Source organism: Zophobas morio, unplaced genomic scaffold, assembly GCF_036711695.1.
Source record: "Zophobas morio isolate AGI-343-1 ecotype UQ-CSIRO unplaced genomic scaffold, CSIRO_AGI_Zmor_V1 ptg000016l, whole genome shotgun sequence".
In the NCBI taxonomy this organism is placed as follows: Eukaryota; Metazoa; Arthropoda; class Insecta; order Coleoptera; family Tenebrionidae; genus Zophobas; species Zophobas morio.
The window spans coordinates 6,306,081-6,321,076 of NW_026972121.1; the positions used below are offsets into that span (position 1 = coordinate 6,306,081).

Genomic DNA, 14,996 nt, shown 5'->3' on the forward strand with positions numbered 1-14,996 from the left:
ACAGATAAAACAACAATAAATTGTTACAAAATTAAACAATAACCTTTATCGCTTGTGATTTTCTAATTCTACAATCTTAGACCGTCAATACGCTGTAAAAATTTACAGCACGACAAGCAATAAACTAGTAAAAGTAGATTTCTCCGAAGATGCATCCAGAGATGTATGGAAGAAAAATGCGCTTTCACTGAAACCACGGTGCATGGAAATGAATTCAGAATCGAAAGTGAAATGCAGCAGGTTGTTGGGTAATTGTTTATATTAATTGCTAGTACTGCAAGTACGCTCCTGGTTATTAAAGCTTGACCAGTTTTTCGCATTCTTGCAATTACTGCAAAGTTACATAAAATTAATTTATGTAAATGTCTGCACGAAAGATTTAATTATGTAAAGCAACCGTGTAACAACAATCTCGTTTGAAACGATATCTAACGTTTCGAAAACGCGAATTATTTGTGGAGTAAATTGTTTATATTGTGAAATTTATCGTTATAAAAATAAATAAATAAACAACATTGGCTTAATCATTTTTCTGTCAGCGATATTTTGAGGAGAATGAACTTCCATAAATTACATGGGTGGGGTTAAAAATAAATTAAAGGATTATGTTATGCTGTAAATTTCATGTGAGATTAACTCAGCAAAATTTGGAGATGACGTCACACATTTTATGGTCGGGATGAGTAGATAGGTTTTAGTTAACGTTTTACTATCTATAAAATAATTATAAAATACAACTAACATTTCAACGTAATCAGATAATATATTATAATTAATATAAATTTAATTTCTAATAAAATTAATCACTAGAATGCGAGCGCAGCGAGCAGTTCAAGTTGTTTAGACATCACTAGAACTTGGATAAACATTTTTTTTTTATTAATATGTAATTTAGCTTCTCAGGGACACTGATGTGTTACTTTACAATAATACCTAAACGTGCTCGCTGCGCTCGCATTATGATAGTTCTTATTTAACATAATTTAGTCTGAAAAATGGTTACAAATCAGTCTTATCAGGTACTAAGTCCCACCCATACGCCCTCTCTTTTCGTAGAGGGTATCTCATTTGCCAAAATCAGTCTTATCTTTGCAGGAACTAGCCCCACCCACCCGCCCTCTCTTTTCTTAGAGGGTATTTCCATTTGCCAAAATTAGTCTTACCTTAGCAGATAGGAGCCCCGCGTACCCATTCTCTCTTTTCTTAGAGGCTGTCGTAAATAACAACTCCAAAAAATTTAACAATGGAAAAATCGAAGACCGAAAAATCGGAATACCGAAAAATCGAAAATAAAAAAATCGAAAAGTAAAACAATTTAAAATCGAAAAACTGAGAATAGAATTGAAAATTTGAGAAACCGAAGAGTAAAAAAAAATGAAAAGTCTAAAAACTGAAGAATGTAAAAACTGAAAAATCGAAGAATATCAAAATTGAGAAATCGAAAAATGTAATAATAGAAACAAACTGAAAATTCGAATATCGAAAATTCGATGAATGAAATATCCAAAAAAAACGAAAATCCAAAAATCGGAAAGTTGAAAATTTTTCGGTTTCTCAATTTTAGATTTTCAATTTTGGTAGTTTTCATTTTAAATATACAAAAAATTTTCCAATTTCAGAAATTTCCCGTTTTTCATTTTTTTTTTGTTATGAGTTAAGATTTTTTAATTTTTCGATTTTCCAGCTTTTGAATTTTTTCAGTTTTACAGTTTGTCGAATTTACAGTTTTCACGATTCTATTATTTTACGATTTAAATATTTTTGGGTTTTCCAATTTTTCAATCCGATTCGTTTTTTCTTCTTTCCAGTTTTTCAATTCTTTAATTTTTTTAGATTTTTAAGTTTATCGATTCTAGTTTATCAATGTTTAAATTTTTCGTTCCTTCAGTTATTCAAATGAAATTTTTCGAATTTCCACTTTTTCGAATTTGTAATTTCTCGTTGTTACAGTTTTTCGATTTTTCAATTTTTCGAATGAAAAATAGAAAAATAGCGAAATTGTAAAATTCAAAAAATTGGAGATCAAGGACTTGAAAAATTGAAAAATCGAAAGATTCAAAAGTTAAGAAACTAAAAATCGAAAAAGCGGATATTTGGAAATCTAAAAATTAAAAATGTGAATAAACGAAAAATTATAAAACTGAAAGAAACATTGAAAAAATTGGGGAAACCAAAAAGGGAAAATTTTTTGAGTTGTCAAATTGAATTTTTCCTGTTTTTCGATTTCCCAACTTTTGGGGTTTCATTTTTTAGATTTTGCAATATTTCGATTTACAATTTCACGAGTTTTCAATTTTTAATTTTTCAATTTTTCGGTTTTTCAGTGTTCTGATTTTATAAGTTTCTTCTTTCATTGTGAAATTTTTCAACTTTTAGACTTTTTAATTTTTCGTTTTTTTTTTATTTCAGATTTTTTTCAGTTTTTCAGTTCTATAATTTTTTCTATTTTTCATTTTATATATCTAAAAATAATGTTTTTCAAAATATTTCGCTACATATTTGAATTTTTGATTTTAGAATTTTCCCATTTTTCAATTATTTGTTGATTTTTCAATATTTCCTTTTTTTTTTGTTTTATAGTTTAAATTTTTCATTTTTCAATTTTTAAATTTCCAATTTTTGGATTCCTTAATTATCCGTTAGTTCCAATTTGCAATTTGCATTTTTCGTTTCGATTTTATAATTTTTGTTTTTTTAATTTTTTATTTTCTTAATTTTTAATTTAATTTTTCGAGTTTTCAAGTCAAAATTTTTCAGTGTTTCGATTTTCCAACTTTTGAATATTTCAGTTTTTAGATTTTGCAATTTTTCGATTTGCAATTTCACCAGCGTTCAATTTTTAGTTTTTGGTTTATTCAGTTTTTCGGTTTCTCAACTAGATTTTTTAATTTTCGGTTTTTTCCACTTTCGATGTTTCAGTTTTTCATTTCTGCAATTTTTTCTAGTTTTCATTTTAAATATGTAAAAAAAATAATTTTCAATGTTAAAGGATTTTGTTATGCTGTAAATTTCATGTGAGATTAACTCAGCAAAATTTGGAGATGACGTCACACATTTTATGGACGGGATGAGTTAGGTTTTAGTTAACGTTTTACTATCTATACAGTAATTATTAAATACAACTAACATTTCAACGTAATCAGATCCACGGTTTCAGAAATTATTTATTAAATATGTCACTAGGAAGCGAGCGCAGCGAGTAAGTTCAGGTTGTTTAGGCATTTGTGATTACTAACTCTTGGACATTTTTTTTTATTAATATGTAATTTAGTTTCATAGGGTCATGTAATATTGCGCTAATTCCTAAAAGAGCTCGCTGCGCTCGCACTTTGATAGCTCTGTTTTAATTAATTTAGCCCCAAAAAATTGTTACAAATCAACCCAAAGGTTCTTCAGGTTTTATTGCAATAAAATTATTATTGACAAATTATGTCCCTGTGAAAAACTAAATGATCTAAAAGAAAAAAGAAAACAATCACTAGGGTGCGAGTGCAGCGAGCAGTTCAAGTTGTTTAGACATTCATCACTAGAACTTGGATAAACATTTTTTTTATTAATATGTAATTTAGCTTCTCAGGGACATTAATGTGTTATTTTACACTAATACGTAAACGTGCTCGCTGCGCTCGCATTTTGATAGTTCTTATTTTAGATAATTTAGTCTCAAAAATGGGTACAACTCACTCTTAACAGGTACTAAGCCCCGCCCACCCGCCCTCTCTTTTCTTAGAGGGTATCTTATTTGCCAAAATCAGTCTTATCTTACTAGGTACTAGCCCCGCCCACCCGCCCTCTCTTTTCCTAGAATGTATCTGATTTGCCAAAATCAGCGTTAACTGGAACTAGCCCCACCCACCCGCCCTCTCTTTTCGTAGAGGGTATCTCATTTGCCAAAATCAGTCAAAAGAATTTAAAATCGAAAAACTGAGAATAGAATTGAAAATTTGAGAAATCGAAGAGTAAAAAAAAAATGAAAAGTCTAAAAACTGAAGAATGTAAAAACTGAAAAATCGAAGAATATAAAAATTGAGAAATCGAAAAATGTAATAGAAACAAACTGAAAATTCGAATATCGAAAATTCGATGAATCAAATATTCAAAAAAACGAAAATCCAAAAATCGGAAAGTTGAAAATTTTTCGGTTTTTCAACTTTTCGATTTTTTAATTTTTCGTTTTTTTCAATTTTTCATTTCTGCATTTTTTGATTTTCAATTTTGGTAATTTTCATTTTAAATATACAAAAATTTTTCCAATTTCAGAAGTTTCCCGTTTTTCTTTTTTTTTTGTTTTAAAGTTAAGATTTTTTAATTTTTCGATTTTCCAGCTTTTGAATTTTTTCAGTTTTACAGTTTGTCAAATTTACAGTTTTCACGATTTTACGATTTTAATATTTTTGGGTTTTCCAATTTTTCGATTCGATTCGTTTTTTCTTCTTTCCAGTTTTTCAGTTCTTTAATTTTTTCGGATTTTTAAGTTTATCGATTTTTAGTTTATTAATGTTTAAATTTTTCGTTTCTTCAGTTATTCAAATGAAACTTTTCGAATTTCCACTTTTTCAATTTTGTAATTTATCGTTTTTAGTTTTTCGATTTTTCAATTTTTTGAATGAAAAATAGAAAAATAGCGAAATTGTAGAATTCAAAAATCTAAAAATTGGAAATCAAGGACTTGAAAAATTGAAGAAACGAAAAATTGAAAAATCGAAAGATTCAAAAGTTAAGAAACTTAAAATCGAAAAAGCGGATAATTGAAAATCTAAAAATTAAAAACGTGAATAAACGAAAAATTATAAAACTGAGAGAAACATTGAAAAAATTGAGAAAACCAAAAAAGGAAAATGTTTTGAGTTGTCAAACTGAAATTTTCCTGTTTTTCGATTTTCCAACTTTTGGGGCTTCAGTTTTTAGATTTTGCAATATTTCGATTTGCAATTTCACGAGTTTTCAGTGTTCAGATTTTATAATTTTTCTTCTTTCATTGTGAAATTTTTCAACTTTTAGACTTTTCAATTTTTCGTTTTTTTTTAATTTCAGATTTTTTCGGTTTTTCAGTTCTATAATTTTTTCTATTTTTCATTTTAAATATCTGAAAATAATGTTTTTCAAAATATTTCACTACATATTTCAATTTTCGATTTTAGAATTTTCCCATTTTTAAATTATTCGATTTTTCAATATTTCCTTTTTTTTTTGTTTTATAGTTTAAATTTTTCATTTTTCAATTTTTAAATTTCCAATTTTTGGATTCCTTAATTATTCGTTTGTTCAAATTTGTAAGTTGCATTTTTCCTTTCGATTTTATAATTTTTTGTTTTTTTAATTTTTTATTTCTTCAATTTTACGATTTGCAATTTTTCGTTTCGGTTTTTTATTTTCCTAATTTCTTCAATTTTTGAGTTTTCAAGTCTAAATTTTTCAGTGTTTCGATTTTTCAACTTTTGAATATTTCATTTTTTAGATTTTGTAATTTTTCGATTTGCAATTTCACGAGAGAAGAAAAACTGAAGAATGGAAAAATTGAAATCGAAAAGTAAAAAAACTGAAAAATCAACAATCGAAAAACAAAAAATTTGAAAAATCTAAGCTTGGACAAATTGAAAAATCAAAAAATCGAAAAAGAAACAAATCAAAAATTTGAATATCAAAATTCGACGAATCAATTATTTGAAAAAACGAAAATTCAAAAATCGGAAAACTGAAAATTCTACAATCTAAAAAGCAAAAATCAAAAATTTCAAATTCGAGATTAAAAAAATCGCAAAATCCAACAATCAAAATGTAGAAATGACGAAATATTGAAAGTTGGAATTGAACACTCGAAAAATGGAAAAATTGAAAATTAGAATATCGAAAATTCGAAGAATAAAATATTGGAAAAATCGAAAATTGAAAAATCGGAAAGTCGAAAAACTGAAAGTTTAAAAATCGAAAAGATTTGAAAAATTTTCCGACAAGATAAAAAAACCAAAATTGAAAAATCGAAAAATCAAGCATTCGAGAAATCAAAAAATCGAAAAGTAAAAAAATTTTAAATCGAAAAACTGAGAATAGTATTGAAAATTTGAGAAATCGAAGAGTAAAAAAATTAAAAGTCTAAAAACTGAAGAATGTAAAAACTGAAAAATCGAAAATTCGAAAAATAAAAAATCGGCAAGTAGAAAAATTGGAAATTAAAAAGCAGACAAATTCAAAACTCTAATATCGAAATCTCGAAAAGTAAAAAATTGAAAAGTGTAAACTTCAAAAAATGAAGAACCGAAAATTCGAAAAATCGAAGAATATAAAAATTGAAAAATCGAAAAATGTAAAAGAAACAAACTGAAAATTCGAATATCCAAAAAATTCGATGAATCAAATGTCCAAAAAAAACGAAAATCCAAAAATCGGAAAGTTGAAAATTTGAAAATCGAAAAAACCGAAAAATGAAAAATTCGAAACTCGAAATTACGAAAAATCGAAAACTTCAAGAATCGAAAAATAAAAAAGGACATATTGAAAGTCTAAAAAAGGAACAATTGAAATCGATGCCTCAAATATTCGAAAAATCGAAAATTGAAAAAAAGAAAATTCGAAAAATCGAAAGTCGAAGAACTGAAAAATCGGTAGAATTAAAAAGCGAAAAGTTAAAAATTTAAAAATAGAATTTTGAAAAATAGACAAAAGGAATATCGAAAAATCGAAAATCGAAAAACCGAAACTCGGAAAAACGTAATACCGAAAAATCGAAAACTGGAGAAATCAATAAATCAAAAAATTAAAAAAAAAAATAAAATCTTAAAAACTGAAGAAGTCAAAAAATTAAAAATTCGATGAATCAAATATTCGAAAAACGAAAACTCAAAAATCAGAAAACCGAAAATTCAAAAATCGAAATGTAGAAAAAATGAAAAGTGGAAGTCGTAAAATCGAACAGTTGAAAAACTGAAAAACCCAGAAATTAAAAAATGAAAAGTTTAAAAAATTGAAAATTTGAATTTCGAAAACTGAAATTCGAAATTCGATATTAAGAAAAATCGAAAAATCCAAGCATCGAAATACAGAAAAAGCGAAATATCGAAAGTAGTAACATCGGAGTGTCGAATAATTGAAAATTCGAGAAATCAAATAAAAATTGAAAAATCTAGAAGCTGAAGAATTCAAAAACTGAAAAAACGAAAATTCGAAAAATAAAAATATTGAAAAATAGAAAAACTGAACAATGGAAAAACTGGAAGTCGAAAAGTAAAAAACTTGAAAATACGAATATCGAAAAAAATTGAAATGAAGAAGAAATGAAATATCGAGTCGTAAAATGGGACAGTCGAAAAAATCGTGAAATTAAAAAATCAAAAATGTAAAAATTGAAAATTTGAATTTCGAAAACTGAAATTCGGAATATCGAAAAACCGGAAAACAAAAATTCGAAATTGGATATTAAGAAAAATCGAAAAATCCAAGAATCGAAATACAGAAAAACGAAATATCGAAAGTAGTAACATCCGAAAGCCGAATAATTGAGAAATCGAAAAATCGAAAATTGAAAAAAGAAAATTCGAAAAACCGGAAGTCGAAAAGTAAAAAATTTTAAAATAGAATTTCGAAAAATAAGACAAAACGAATATCCAAAAATCGAAAATCGAGAACTGGAGAAATTAATAAATCAAAAAATAAAAACGTAGAAAAATCTAAAAACTTATGAATTCGAAAACTGAAAAATCAAAAATCGAAAAGTATAGGGACTGAAACTTCGAGTATCGAAAATCGAATAATCAAAAATCGAAAAGTATAGAGACTGAAAATTCGAGTATGGAAAATTGAAAACACGAGAAATCAATAAATTAAAAAATAAAAAAATTGAAAAATCTAAAAACTGAAGAATTCAAAAACTGAAAAATCGAAAAATCGAATAATCAAAAATCGAAAAGTATAGAGACTGAAAATTCGAGTATGGAAAATTGAAAACACGAGAAATCAAAACATTGAAAAATCGAAAAACTGAACAATGGAAAAACTGAAAGTCGAGAAGTAAAAAAATTGAAAATTTGAATATAGAAAAAAGAAGTCAAAAAATTAAAAATTCGATGAATCAAATATTCGAAAAACGAAAACTCAAAAATCAGAAAACCGAAAATTCAAAAATCGAAATGTAGAAAAAATGAAATGTGGAAGTCGTAAAATCGAACAGTCGAAAAACTGAAAAACCGAGAAATTAAAAAATCAAAAGTTTAAAAAATTGAAAATTTGAATTTCAAAAACTGAAATTCGAAATTCGATATTAAGAAAAATAGAAAAATCCAAGAATCGAAATACAGATAAAACGAAATATCGAAATTAGTAACATCGGAAAGTCGGATAATTGAAAAATTGAGAAATTGAAGAGCAAAAATTAAAAAAATTGAAAATTCGATGAATCAAATATTCGAAAAATCGAAAATTGAAAAAAAAAATTCATAAAACCGGAAGTCGAAAAATCGAGAGAATTAAAAAGTGAAAAGGAAAAAATTTAAAAATAGAATATCGAAAAATAGACAAAACGAATTACGAAAAAACGAAAATCAAAAAAACGTAATACCGAAAAATCGAAAAATCAAGAACTGGAGAAATCAATAATGCAAAAAACAAAAAAATTGAAAAATCTAGAAGCTGAAGAATTCAAAAACTGAAAAAACGAAAATTCGAAAAATAAAAATATTGAAAAATCGAAAAACTGAACAATGGAAAAACTGGAACTCGAAAAGTTGAAAAAATTGAAAATACGAATATCGAAAAAAATTGAAATGAAGAAGAAATGAAATATCGAGTCGTAAAATGGGACAGTCGAAAAAATCGAGAAATTAAAAAATCAAAAATTTAAAAAATTGAAAATTTGAATTTCGAAAACTGAAATTCGGAATATCGAAAAACCGGAAAACAAAAATTCGAAATTAGATATTAAGAAAAATCGAAAAATCCAAGAATCGAAATACAGAAAAACGAAATATCGAAAGTAGTAACATCCGAAAGCCGAATAATTGAGAAACCGAAAAATTGAAAGAACAAAAATTAAACAAAATGAAAATTCGATAAATCAAATATTCGAAAAATCGAAAATTGAAAAAAGAAAATTCGAAAAACCGGAAGTCGAAAAGTAAAAAATTTTAAAATAGAATTTCGAAAAATAAGACAAAACGAATATCCAAAAATCGAAAATCGAGAACTGGAGAAATCAAAAAATCAAAAAATAAAAAATGTAGAAAAATCTAAAAACTTATGAATTCGAAAACTGAAAAATCAAAAATCGAAAAGTATAGGGACTGAAAATTCGAGTATCGAAAATCGAAAACACGAGAAATCAAAAATGTTGCAAAATCTAAAAACTGAACAATGGAACAACTGAACGTCGAAAAGTAAAAAACTTGAAAATTCAAATATCCAAAAAAAGAAGTCAAAAAATTAAAAATTCGATGAATCAAATATTCGAAAAAACGAAAACTCAAAAATCGGAAAACCGAAAATTCAAAAACTGAATGAAGAAGAAACGAAATATCGAGTCGTAAAATCGGACAGTCGAAAAACCGACAAATCGAGACATTGAAAAAGCAAAAATAAAACAAGTTGAAAATTTGAAAATTTTAATTTCGAAAAATGAAAAAATTGAGAATCGGAAATTCGAAAATCGATGTTAAGAAAAATCGAAAAAAGAAATATGGAAAGTCAAAATATTGAAAAGTCGAGAAACTGGAAAATCGAGAAATTGAAAAATCAAAAGTTTAAAAAATTGAAAATTTGAATTTCGAAAACTAAAATTCGAAATTCCATATTAAGAAAAATCGAAAAATCCAAGCATCGAAATACAGAAAAAGAGAAATATCGAAAGTAGTAACATCGGAAAGTCGAATAATTGAAAAATCGAGAAATTGAAGAGCAAAAATTTAAAAAATTGAAAATTCGATGAATCAAATATTCGAAAAATCGAAAATTGAAAAAAAATTCGAAAAACCGGAAGTCGAAAAATCTAGAGAATTAAAAAGTGAAAAGTAAAAAATTTAAAAATAGAATATCGAAAAATAGACAACGAATTACGAAAAATCGAAAATCAAAAAAACGTAATACCGAAAAATCGAAAAATCAAGAACTGGAGAAATCAGTAATTCAAAAAACAAAAAAATTGAAAAATCTAGAAGCTGAAGAATTCAAAAACTGAAAAAACGAAAAATCGAAAAACTGAACAATGGAAAAACTGAAAGTCGAAAAGTAAAAAACTTGAAAATACGAATATCGAAAAAAAGTTAAAAAATTGAAATGAAGAAGAAATGAAATATCGAGTCGTAAAATGGGACAGTCGAAAAAATCGAGAAATTAAAAAATCAAAAATTTAAAAAATTGAAAATTTGAATTTCGAAAACTGAAATTCGAAATATCCAAAAACCGGAAAACAAAAATTCGAAATTCGATATTTAGAAAAATCGAAAAATCCAAGAATCGAAATACAGAAAAAACGAAATATCGGAAGTAGTAACATCCGAAAGCCGAATAATTGAGAAATCGAAAAATTGAAAGAGCAAAAATTAAACAAAATGAAAATTCGATAAATCAAATATTCGAAAAATCGAAAATTGAAAAAAGAAAATTCGAAAAACCGGAAGTCGAAAAGGTAAAAATGTTAAAATAGAATTTCGAAAAATAAGACAAAACGAATATCCAAAAATTGAAAAATCGAGAACTGGAGAAATCAATAAATCAAAAAATAAAAAACTTAGAAAAATCTAAAAGCTTAAGAATTCAAAAACTGAAAAATCAAAAATCGAAAAGTATAGGGACTGAAAATTCGAGTATCGAAAATCGAAAAATCAAAAATCGAAAAGTATAGAGACTGAAAATTCGAGTATGGAAAATTGAAAACACGAGAAATCAATAAATTAAAAAATAAAAAAATTGAAAAATCTAAAAACTGAAGAATTCAAAAACTGAAAAATCGAAAATTCGAAAAATCAAAAATCGAAAAGGAAAAACTGAACAATGGAAAAACTGAAAGTCGAGAAGTAAAAAAATTGAAAATTTGAATATAGAAAAAAGAAATGAAGAAGAAACGAAATATCGAGTCGTAAAATCGGACAGTCGAAAAACCGACAAATCGAGACATTGAAAAAGCAAAAATAAAACAAATTGAAAATTTGAAAATTTTAATTTCGAAAAATGAAAAAATCGAGAATCGGAAATTCGAAAATCGATATTAAGAAAAATCGAAAAAAGAAATATGGAAAGTCAAAATATTGAAAAGTCGAGAAACTGGAAAATCGAGAAATTAAAAAATCAAAAGTTTAAAAAATTGAAAATTTGAATTTCGAAAACTAAAATTCGAAATTCCATATTAAGAAAAATCGAAAAATCCAAGCATCGAAATACAGAAAAAGAGAAATATCGAAAGTAGTAACATCGGAAAGTCGAATAATTGAAAAATCGAGAAATTGAAGAGCAAAAATTAAAAAAATTGAAAATTCGATGAATCAAATATTCGAAAAATCGAAAATTGAAAAAAAAATTCGAAAAACCGGAAGTCGAAAAATCTAGAGAATTAAAAAGTGAAAAGTAAAAAATTTAAAAATAGAATATCGAAAAATAGACAACGAATTACGAAAAATCGAAAATCAAAAAAACGTAATACCGAAAAATCGAAAAATCAAGAACTGGAGAAATCAGTAATTCAAAAAACAAAAAAATTGAAAAATCTAGAAGCTGAAGAATTCAAAAACTGAAAAAACGAAAATTCGAAAAATAAAAATATTGAAAAATCGAAAAACTGAACAATGGAAAAACTGAAAGTCGAAAAGTAAAAAACTTGAAAATACGAATATCGAAAAAAAGTTAAAAAATTGAAATGAAGAAGAAATGAAATATCGAGTCGTAAAATGGGACAGTCGAAAAAAATCGAGAAATTAAAAAATCAAAAATTTAAAAAATTGAAAATTTGAATTTCGAAAACTGAAATTCGAAATATCCAAAAACCGGAAAACAAAAATTCGAAATTCGATATTTAGAAAAATCGAAAAATCCAAGAATCGAAATACAGAAAAAACGAAATATCGGAAGTAGTAACATCCGAAAGCCGAATAATTGAGAAATCGAAAAATTGAAAGAGCAAAAATTAAACAAAATGAAAATTCGATAAATCAAATATTCGAAAAATCGAAAATTGAAAAAAGAAAATTCGAAAAACCGGAAGTCGAAAAGGTAAAAATGTTAAAATAGAATTTCGAAAAATAAGACAAAACGAATATCCAAAAATTGAAAAATCGAGAACTGGAGAAATCAATAAATCAAAAAATAAAAAACTTAGAAAAATCTAAAAGCTTAAGAATTCAAAAACTGAAAAATCAAAAATCGAAAAGTATAGGGACTGAAAATTCGAGTATCGAAAATCGAAAAATCAAAAATCGAAAAGTATAGAGACTGAAAATTCGAGTATGGAAAATTGAAAACACGAGAAATCAATAAATTAAAAAATAAAAAAATTGAAAAATCTAAAAACTGAAGAATTCAAAAACTGAAAAATCGAAAATTCGAAAAATCAAAAATCGAAAAGGAAAAACTGAACAATGGAAAAACTGAAAGTCGAGAAGTAAAAAAATTGAAAATTTGAATATAGAAAAAAGAAGTCAAAAAATTAAAAATTCGATGAATCAAATATTCGAAAAACGAAAACTCAAAAATCAGAAAACCGAAAATTCAAAAATCGAAATGTTGAAAAAATGAAATCTGGAAGTCGTAAAATCGAACAGTCGAAAAACTGAAAAATCGAGAAATTAAAAAATCAAAAGTTTAAAAAATTGAAAATTTGAATTTCGAAAACTGAAATTCGAAATTCGATATTAAGAAAAATAGAAAAATCCAAGCATCGAAATACAGATAAAACGAAATATCGAAATTAGTAACATCGGAAAGTCGGATAATTGAAAAATCGAGAAATTGAAGAGCAAAAATTAAAAAAATTGAAAATTCGATGAATCAAATATTCGTAAAATCGAAAATTGAAAGAAAAATTCGAAAAACCGGAAGTCGAAAAATCGAGAGAATTAAAAAGTGAAAAGGAAAAAATTTAAAAATAGAATATCGAAAAATAGACAAAACGAATTACGAAAAATCGAAAATCAAAAAAACGTAATACCGAAAAATCGAAAAATCAAGAACTGGAGAAATCAATAATTCAAAAAACAAAAAAATTGAAAAATCTAGAAGCTGAAGAATTCAAAAACTGAACAATGGAAAAACTGAAAGTCGAAAAGTAAAAAACTTGAAAATACGAATATCGAAAAAAAGTTAAAAAATTGAAATGAAGAAGAAATGAAATATCGAGTCGTAAAATGGGACAGTCGAAAAAATCGAGAAATTAAAAAATCAAAAATTTAAAAAATTGAAAATTTGAATTTCGAAAACTGAAATTCGGAATATCGAAAAACCGGAAAACAAAAATTCGAAATTGGATATTAAGAAAAATCGAAAAATCCAAGAATCGAAATACAGAAAAACGAAATATCGAAAGTAGTAACATGCGAAAGCCGAATAATTGAGAAATCGAAAAATTGAAAGAGCAAAAATTAAACAAAATGAAAATTCGATAAATCAAATATTCGAAAAATCGAAAATTGAAAAAAGAAAATTCGAAAAACCGGAAGTCGAAAAGGTAAAAATGTTAAAATAGAATTTCGAAAAATAAGACAAAACGAATATCCAAAAATTGAAAAATCGAGAACTGGAGAAATCAATAAATCAAAAAATAAAAAATGTAGAAAAATTTAAAAACTTATGAATTCGAAAACTGAAAAATCAAAAATCGAAAAGTATAGGGACTGAAAATTCGAGTATCGAAAATCGAAAACACGAGAAATCAAAAATGTTGCAAAATCTAAAAACTGAACAATGGAACAACTGAACGTCGAAAAGTAAAAAACTTGAAAATTCAAATATCCAAAAAAAGAAGTCAAAAAATTAAAAATTCGATGAATCAAATATTCGAAAAAACGAAAACTCAAAAATCGGAAAACCGAAAATTCAAAAACTGAATGAAGAAGAAACGAAATATCGAGTCGTAAAATCGGACAGTCGAAAAACCGACAAATCGAGACATTGAAAAAGCAAAAATAAAACAATTTGAAAATTTGAAAATTTTAATTTCGAAAAATGAAAAAATCGAGAATCGGAAATTCGAAAATCGATATTAAGAAAAATCGAAAAAAGAAATATGGAAAGTCAAAATATTGAAAAGTCGAGAAACTGGAAAATCGAATTAACCAAAAATTTTTAATATCCCTGTAAAAAATTTATCACTAGAACTTTGATCATTTTTTTTATTAATATGTAATTTAGCTTCAGTTTACAGAGAAACTGTAAACAAAACGACCATCGGTTTTATTGCTTCGACTTCCGCTTATTATATAAAACATTGGGTTTTATTTTAATTCTTGACGGTGAAATTCACAATTGGTTGATTATAAACATGTCTATTTCACATTCGCGGAACCAAGTGAGCGCATAAAACAAATGCAGGTCTGTAATGTTAAAGTCGATGTAAATAAGCGTGCTACCCTTATGTTTCAACCGAGTTTTTCCTTTAACAAATTTTATGTCTACCAAATTGGGTTGGTTGGGGTGTAATACTAATAATAAGTGTTGCCTTTAATTTAATCAATAAAATAAATTGACTTCATTAATTTTTTTGAACCACCTCTTAAGAAAATCTAAAAAATATGAATGGATATATATATAAATCACAAGTACAAACTCATCATATTTTTTGCATTTTAGATAGGATTTATTCAGCAAAATTTAAGGGTGACGTCATCAATTTTTTTAGGAGGGATGAACAAATACATTTTGAACAAAAGTTTACCATGCTTATAATAACTTTAAAATATTCCCAAGATTTCAAAGCATTCGGTTTTGTAATTCCTGATTAAATCGATAAAATAAATTCACGCCTTCATTAATTTTTTTGAGTCACCCTGCATATGCAAATCCAAAAATATGAATGGAATGATAAA

The 14,996-nt window shown here is 25.8% G+C and overlaps 1 protein-coding gene across 3 annotated transcripts in view; it reads right to left on the minus strand.

Annotated features, from left to right (window-relative positions):
- LOC135129686 (aminopeptidase A-like) overlaps positions 1-14,996 on the minus strand; it is a 56,071-nt gene that overhangs the window by 27,134 nt on the left and 13,941 nt on the right. The window lies entirely within an intron of this gene.